This window comes from Salvelinus sp. IW2-2015, linkage group LG27 (genome assembly GCF_002910315.2).
Source record: "Salvelinus sp. IW2-2015 linkage group LG27, ASM291031v2, whole genome shotgun sequence".
NCBI lineage: Eukaryota > Metazoa > Chordata > Actinopteri > Salmoniformes > Salmonidae > Salvelinus > Salvelinus sp. IW2-2015.
The window spans coordinates 30,496,308-30,505,787 of NC_036867.1; the positions used below are offsets into that span (position 1 = coordinate 30,496,308).

General features: G+C 43.5%; 1 pseudogene; it reads right to left on the minus strand.

Annotated features, from left to right (window-relative positions):
- Positions 1 to 4,134: 4,134 nt before the first annotated feature.
- On the minus strand, positions 4,135 to 9,215 carry LOC111953476 (1-acyl-sn-glycerol-3-phosphate acyltransferase gamma-like; annotated as a pseudogene).
- Positions 9,216 to 9,480: the final 265 nt, after the last annotated feature.

The following is a 9,480-nucleotide window of genomic DNA, read 5'->3' on the forward strand; positions in this document are numbered from 1 at the left end:
TGAAATAAAAGAAACAATTAGCTAATTGCCAATGTCATGCTCGGTCTGTAGCACTATTTGGCATATCCCATAATAAAAAATAAAAAACTTGAGTTAGCTTGCCAGCTTGTCAAGTGGTGAATTAAAGTAGCCTATTTCTTTCTGTTTAACTAGCTAGCTTACAAACGTGCTCAAATTTATAGAGAATTTTCCAGAACATGTGTGGCCATTGTACATTTCAGGATAGTCTGCAAGACTAGTGCACTCTATATGTGCTCTGGGTCATTAGACACCATTAGACATGCACATGTCTGGGGAGTGGACTTGACTGGTTATTCCTGTAACAAGTGGTATGGCCAAATATGTACTGTTGCTATGGTTACACTGCTTGGGACTTTTCCAGAACATGGGTGTTCCTTTCAGAGGAGCTAGCAGGATGACATTTCTGGTTATTTTTGTAAAGTGCTATGGACTGTTGCTATGGTCCTACATGCATGCATTTTCCACATTGATTCCACATCACAATACATTGACAAAATGATGTTGAAACAACGTTGATTCAACCAGTGTGTGCCCATTGGGACCTCTGGTTGATCATATCTGGGATCAAATTAACCAGAAATGTGTTTAATTTTATTTAATGTTAGTTGTTTTTCAGACAGATTGAGAACCTCGAGAAACAATTGAAGAGGCGTGTGGTAATTAAGTGCTGCCCACGTGAAAGAATACTACAGTTCACTTTCGTGAACTAACACTCGCACTTCACTTTCTGCCCCTTACTATCTCTGACTTTGCTGATAGCTACTTTATTGAGGAGAAATGTACTTACTATGACTGTGATATGTGGTTGCCCCACCTAGCAATCTAAAAGAAAACCCCACCTAAAAACTATATTCTGGTATTTGTTTCATTAGTCCATTGTTGACATAGTGCCAATATGTTTTGCTTGTCAGTAATCAAGTTTTCAACATATGTAACTTTCAAAATACAGAAATCATCCTTGTATGTAAGTCAGCAAAAACACTACAGCGAATAGTGTAGTATTTACTGTGGTATTTACATATAACTATAGTACACATACTGTGGTGTATATACTATAGTAATGAATGTAGAGTTTTTGCAGATGGTAGTATACTGTAGTATTTACTGTAGTGTTGTTGCAGACTAGTATACTGTAGTTTTTTTGTAGATGTAACTGTTTTTATTTTATTATCTTTGTGATAGACATATAGGCTTTCTACTTCAGGAAACCTAGTGGAATAAATACTAAAAGAGAAAATGTTCCATAAGCGGTAGCTAGCTAGGTAGGTCTGAACGGATGGTTTAGAAGCTCTGCTCTTTTCTATAACCCGTAGGGAACACAATATAGTCTATACTTGAGATGTAGGTTTCTCTCTCATTATGGGTGGCACAAATTGTGTTATGGGGAGGTGAATGGGCAGGGTATATGCAAATACAATTCTGTAGTATTTGTTTATAGTTTTAAAAAAGTCATGTTTTTGTGGACTGGTATTTTTGTGGACATTACTGTAGTATTTACTTTTGGGGGGGGGGGGGTAATACTGTATTTCCTGTAGTATTCTACAGTATACTACAACATTCTATAGTAAGTTCTACACATGATCGAGGGATACTATTGTGTAGTATAGTTTTGTACAGTATACTACAGTAAACTGTAATATTTGTTAATATGGGTGTGCATCCTCTAATTTCTAGAATGAAGCCTGTGCTGCTAAGGATTTGTTGGAAAGGGAAATGGTCTCCTCCAATAGAGATACGTCCAACATTAATGGAGTAGAAAACTCACAATTCACAAACACACATGCCCGTGGTTAATTTGCCTTTTAATCATATGATTTAGTTAGAGACCCTTGTCAAACATGTGAAAACTAGAGGTAGGCAACAGTTTTAGTGCTGTTAACACCATGCTCTAGTAGTTTGAGCCAATCAGAACATACTGTTTAGACATTGCCCCAGGTGGTCAGAATTGGAAGAAGTGGTGAGAGGCCTTCGGATGCAGAGTCGGCATGGAACCCATCTGCCGCCCATGCCTAGCAAGTCCTACCTGGCGCCAAACCTCTGTCACCTGGTGCCCCAATCCTACCTGGTCCCCGGGTTATCCACGTAACAGACGGAGCCCCTGTCCACCACTCTGGCATGATCAATGAACCCAGAGGAAAGTACCATTGCCCACCACCCAGCGTACCCATGTGGCTTCCCATGCCCCTGCCCAAGCCAGAGCCCAACTCTACCCTGGGCTTCTGTCCTGTCTGCTGTGGCTGATCATGGACCAGCAGCTCCATCAGTTGGATATGCTGGTTCTGTTGACTCTGATGATCCGAGCAACAGTAGGAACAGCAGCAGAAGAAGCAGCAGTAGGAGCAGCATCAGCAACTGCAGTAGGAGCCGCACAGCAACAGCAGATTAATCAGTAGTATCAGCAGCACCTGTGTGCTGCTAACAGCTTTGCTTCCTCCACTGTCCAACTGCCCCATACTGGGCTCATCAATACATACCTGGCTAACTAGCAAAAAGATCATCTAGTCTAATCTAATTATTAGACCAGTGGGGTATTAATGCAGATGGTTAACCCAAAGCTTTAGCCAACTATATATAGCCCCTATGCTTCATCAGTTTTATACACTGTAGGTGATCAATCGTATTGCTAAAATAACACACCTGTCTGATAATATGGGCCATGTAGTCCTACTTTTTAATAATATGTTATTGGGATCATTTTAGGGGGTGGGAGGGGCATAGCATTTTAAAATGCCAATAACTGGCCATGTATAAAGTTTTATGCTTATTTTTCTTAAATGCTGTAAAATCCAATCATGGATATGGGAAAATCCACTCTGCATATGGCCTGTGGGGCACTTCACCTGCTCTTTGTAAAAGCATGACTCTATTCTGCTGGCAGCCGAGTTGGATGGTAGGGACAGCCAGTGTTAGTGATGGTGTTGTCCTCAGCTCTTGGTCACTGGACGACTGATATACTAGCTTTGTCACCTTATGATGGGCCTAAAGGCATTCAAACTGTGGTTACGGATTTTATATTGCATAAACTAATGGGATTTAATGGACGGGGGACTGGGGTGTGGTGGGATGGTAGGGCTAACTATTTTACAATTAATTTGTGTTAATTAGATGTTGATCCACCACTGCCCAAAAAATGCTCTTCAAAACCATCTGAGCAACTCACTCCAGATTAATGTAGGGAAATAAATGTAATCCTATTCATTCAATCACTTTTGTATATTCAATGGAAACCAAATGATAATTGTTTTATTGTTTATAACAATCAGTATTTATGGGATCTACAAGCAATTCAGAAATCAACTCAGGGCCAAACCTGGCTTTAAATGAACATTAAATACTGCATTTTATTGGTGCGAGGTTGGCCATCACGTCTGTGCTTTTCTGGGAAGMACGGGAGGAGCAGCAGCACGCTCAATCTCGTTTGTGTCAGGATTCAGCACAAGTTTCATGAGGAGACGGACAAACAAATAACAGGATGTGCTCAGAGGTGTTAAGATTCCTTCACCTCCACACCCAACCTTCATGGGGGTAAGGGTGGGGAGCTAAAGCATGCTGGGAATCGGTCTTCTCCAGACAGTAAAGCCCCTTGCTGAAACTACAGAGGGACGTAGGACTGGTGTTGGGCTGGCCCAGTCAGAGATACTGAAGCAGAAAATGTGAATCTTTGATAGGTGGAGAGCACTCCTTTAGCGTGGGCTGCTGTGGCAGGAAGTGGGGTGCATGTTGGAGGAAGTGGTACCGCTGAAACAGGAAAGTTCTGGAGCATGTGGCTGAGGTGAACCACAAGGCTATGCGGAGGAGACCGACAGGGGGCCTCGAGCTGGGGTGCAGGGAGAGTTTGGTGCTAGAGAGATACACCCTCTGGTATCTACCATTCAGTCCTGCTGTCTGTCACCCCCCTCTCACTGGAAGGATGCATTCACAGGGAGTCAAATGCAACAATTCCATAAAAAAATTTGTTCTGTGTCACAATCATCATAATTCATATTTGAACTTACGTCTAAAAAGTATATTCAGTTATACCCCCCCCCACCCTCCGGCTGAGTTTTAACTTATTTTTGAAGGAGGGTGGCTGCACAGGGTCTGTCTGTGCTGGGACCACAACAACCGCTCAGACACCGAGCGCTGACAGTAGAGGGACCGTAACGTGACTGCCATAAAGAGTTCTAGTTTTCCTTTTTGCCCTCCATTTTGCCGTAAGTAGAGCCGGTTTTGTTCACCTCAGATACACTGATCAGGCGGCGCACTGCTATGGAGGCTGTGGAGAAAGGAGACAGAGAGAGATTTGTCAATAATAGTGGAAAGAAAGACAAAAAAACTGAGGTGTAATACAGATGAACAAAGTGCAGATACAGGAGTAGGTAATCACATATACATACTATACAGGGCTCAACACTGRGACCAAAACACTCACATTCAGTCATCATACGCTGTTTGAATGAACATTTCTAAAGTATTTCCCCAAAAACTTCCCCAATTAAAATGTTGACTGCAAAGATAGAATCTGGAAAACAGACTGATTTTATAGGGCCCTACAACTGTAGAGTGACACTATTCAAAATCACTAACAATAGCACCTTTTTAGAGATTGGGCAAAGGATCGATTTTTTCCCCCTCAACAATCAATGTGAATATGATGGTCAAGTTAAAACCCCCTTAGGTCAAAGGGCCCAGGGCTGGGTTAGCAATTTGAGTTAGAATTTTCGGACCCCTGTAAGTATAAAAAAATATATATACTTATTTTTTTATGAAAAATTGAATTTGGTCTTACTGCTATTAGCCCTAATTAACGTATTGAATAACATATTCATACATGGCACAACAGACAGTCCAAAAATACATCAAAAGGAGATATGTTTTGAAGTGTCTGTCCTATATCGAAGAGACAAATTATAAATGATTATTTTTACCTGTATTTAACCCCTTTGTTTGGCACTAAAGTACTTCCATATATTTTCCCAGTCATTTAAAAAAAAACTCGTATCGGTCTGTCTACCTTCAGACGAGGCTTGTGAGGCTTGTGGGAATCCTGTATGTGTTTGTGAGAGTTATCTTTCCATAGAGGGCTCATATTAGTTTGTACCTCAAACCGTTCCGACACTACAAAAGTTTTTGTGAGAAGACTGATTTTCAGGATGTCTCCAGGTCTGACAAACACAGCTGTATCTCCTCCACCTTCCACCCCAAATGCAGAAGGCAGACATCAGAGGATGCGGTGGATTGAGCAGCCCAAGCAAAAACAACAGATAACTATCTTAAGCAGGGAGATAGACTTTGATTGGATTTTTTTTATGCTCACTTGATTTCCGCAGGGGCGCTTACATAATTTAAAATATGGCTAGTCATTATCAGCCTTGTTCTGTATGGAATGCAAAACCACAGGTCAAGTCATTAACCGGCGCTCAGTTGCGAAGAAATTGGTGCGACCAAATCTTGTACTATCAACTGTGGAAAAAGGTAGTAGGTAGAGCAATGCTTTATAAAACGAAAACTATACATTTAGAGCAGAATCATTTAATGCATGCTTAATGGAGTATCTCTATTGAAATAGCTTTTTAGTCTAGGACAAGGCTTATTCTGTGTTCGGGGAAACCAGCCAATAACGAGTCAAAATTAGATTATATAGTATAGGCAGGTCCTAACAACATAAGAACTTGGAAAAAGCAGTAGGCTTAGCGCAGGCTAAATGGGTGGCATCCGCACCGATGATGCAGAAGATCAAGAAGACGACGATGAGGAGGGGAGAGCCGCTGACAAACACCCCACAGGCGAAGTTGAGGAGGGGGGTGAGAAGCAGGGTGGCCCAGAAGAGGAAGTTGAGCAGCGTCCACAGCCGACGGGGGGGCTTGATGGTGGGACCGGGGAAACTGCCCTCCTTCTCGTAGTGCTCCTGCAGTGCATCCTACAGAAAGAGAAGGGAAGAAAGAGAGAATGTTGTCAATATTTAATTAGTAGAGAGAGTCATTGACTTATGGCTAGAAAGGGTAAAGAAATGGGAGGGAAAGCTGAGTTTCCGGCACCTTCTGCTGGTAGAGCTTGTGAAGCCAGGTTGCACACTCCTTCTCGTCCTCTGGGATTTCCTCCACTGGGTACCGCCTATACAGGAAGGAGGGGAACTATCAATTCAGTACAACGCTACTAAAGGGCAGCAAGTCACTGTACTGGTGATACAGTAAGTCAAAGGACCCATAGGTCACATTTAGAACCAGTGCACTGCCTTTGTTTGTGGAAGAGGGATAGGCGCCACCTACGTGATATTCATATCCGCCATGTACTTCTTTCCACTGACGATTCCCAGCAGTGTTGGGACCTTCTTGTCTCTGAAATTTAGTGTCACGTCGTACACAGCAGATACTGAGAAAGGAAAGAGTGCGACCATGAGTGTGATGCAGCAAATGTGTGTGTGTGTGCGCACGTGCTTGTGTGTGCTTGTGTCCCACCTGTGCCTTTGAGACAGCTCAGTGTTGTGGTGAAGCCTTTGGTTCTGGGCAGTAGATGGTATTTGAGTTTTGGTAGACCTTTACTCTCTGCTACCTCCATACTGATCTCATGCTTCTTCGGTGTGAAACGGGTGCCTTCACAGTACAATAGGAACTGGAGAGAGAGACAAGTCGACACACTCACACTGTTGCGGTCTTTGGAGCGGTAAACACTTAACACACTAAGCTCATGACCCTGTAATCCCTACGTGTCCCACTGGAAACAACAGAAGGTAGGAACGCCAACAGAGGTGAACTACCTCAGACACACCCTGATGTGCCTTTCTGGCAACACTGTCCACAGTAACACGTACACATGCACAAACAACATACACACAGAATCTCAGTTGTATTTCTTTGATTCCTCCCCTCAGACGCTCTCTTCCCTTGCATTTTCCCCCATGAGAGTTTGTCAGATTACTGGCTTAAATTGTGTGCACGTACCCGCCAACGAATCTGGGGCGTGTTTATTTGGGCACTCAGTGGAAAACATTATTCAACGGTAAACAGAAATGGGCATTTTTCATCTGTTTGATGCTTAATGAACACGCCCCAGGGTACAACTCCATACAGAGACAGGCTGATGGTCAAAGGGAGAGGGGCAAACGTCATTGTGTTGTCGGTTTGTCGTCCTACTCACCCACATAAACTCAGGGTAATCCTTTAGCTGGGTCAGGCCTTTGAACACGGTGTCTCTGTCCTCCTCCCACTTCCTCTTACAGAAGACAATCTCCAGGAAGTACCAGGTCCAGCCAATCAGAGGCACCTTCAGCAGTTCGTACTTGGCCAAGACCTTTGAAGCCTGAGAAGACAAGGCGAAACGACTTCGTTCAACCAACCTACCAAACATGATATTTTCATAAACAGTAGATATGGGCAGCTAAACTCATTCCCTCTCTCTATCACACACACACACACACGTACTCACTCCAAGCACGCCGTAGCGTTCACACATGGTCCAGCCGCAGAGGAAGTCGATCTCATAGTTGTGGTTGAGGATGATGATGACGTGCTCCTTGCCAAATTTGTCCACCGTGGCCTGGTCTGTGAATATGGTGCATTCTGTACCCGACCACCACTCCAGCAGCATCACCAGCTCTACAGGACAGAGAGGGCCAGCAGAGAGTTAACAACGAACCAGTGTAAACTCCGTCACAATGAACCGCCCAGTCGCAAACTGGTGTCAATTTTGTCCCCCCCACACCAGACGCGATCAGGAAACGCAGGTTGAAATATCAAAACCAACTATATTAATTTGGTGACTGGTCGATAAGCAAACATTTATGGCAATTTAGCTAGCTAGCTTGCTGTTGCTAGCTAATTTGTCCTGGGATATAAACATTGGGTTGTTATTTTACCTGAAATGCACAAGGTTCTCCCCAGACAATTAATCCACAGATAAAAGGGTAAAATGAGTTTGTTTCTAGTAATCTCTCCTCCTTCAGGCTTATTCTTCTGACTTTATATGGAGGTTGGCAACCAACTTTAAGGTGCATTACCACCACCAACTGGACTGGATTGTGAACCTCAGTTCGTCTTTCAATCACCCACGTGGGTATATGCTCCTAAAAAACAGTGAGGAGATGGGAGAGCCGGGACTTGCAGCCCGTCAAGTGTCACAAATAGAGTTCTATTTTAGCGCCTGGCTACGCAGACGTGCGCGGGCAGTGTGGGTGTAATGACAATAACATGGACATTTATTTTGCAACGCTCGCGCATGCGATGGGAGCGGTCTGGTCAGCATGTAACCAGTCGCAACGAACCGTTGCAATGAACTACATTACACCAGTCTCAATTCCTGTAAAAATCAGAGTGTAAACTCAGTCAACAACAACAGTGCAACCACCACGCACACGCACACACACACACACACACACACACACACACACACACACACACACACACACACACACACACACACACACACACAAAGCATGCCGTGGTCCAGCCACAGAGTACTATCTGCGCATCATTAAGTACTATCTGTCTGCTCATGATTATTAAGTACACCATCAAGACTAACCAAATTATTTTTGTTTTCTGATTATTAAAACAATAAACTGACCGAAGTTGGTTCAATTACTCAAATTCCATTATGTTTTTTTGTGAGATCAAAGCGTGTTTCTCAAAAGAGAAATCCTATCAAGCACGAAATACATCAAATCAAGAACTGTGGGATGCTGTAGGGAGTTTAAGTTTTCAATAGACAAATATTCAACCTAGTTCCGTGCAGAAAACGTGGTAAATAACTACAATGACCAAAATCCATTGCGGCCATTGTTCACCGGCCGCCCCACACACAGACGGCATGAGAGAGGAATGCACACAACACAGCAACGAGAGGGATAGAGGAAACACCAAAACCAGTACACCATGTGGGTGGAGTTTGCACTGCATTTAAGACTGGTTTCTTTTAGGACAACAGCCAGAATGTGCTGCTCTTTGCCCCCCCCCCCCCCCCCAGACACACAAACAATACAACACACGACTCAAGACTATGAGTGTGACTCACGGCTCCAGAGGGAGTAGGAGAGGGGGTGTTGATCTTTCTGTAGAGCTGCCTGTCGATAGGCCATAGGACGCAGGTGCAGAGCTGGATGAAGTTGATGATGAGGCCGCTGACCACAAACACAAAGCCAACGAGCAGCTGGAGGATGAACAGGCTCTTGATGTACGCTATCAGCCCCATGGCCAGGGCTGTCTGAGGGCTGTCTGAGGGCTACAACACCTACGCCGACCTGGGGGGAAAACACCATAAAGAAAACAATGCATTTCCATTTAATTCTGTGGAAAATGCCACCAGGTAGCACCGATTCTCCATATGATGTTGAGGAAATAGTGCATTGTGGTAGTTCTGAAGATATCCAAATAAGTATATATAGATATGTAATTAAAAAATATATAAAAAAAAGTACTTTGATCGTGACTACAGTAACTAAGTTAATAAGTATTTGACAACACTCTTGTTACTTCGGTAGGAAAA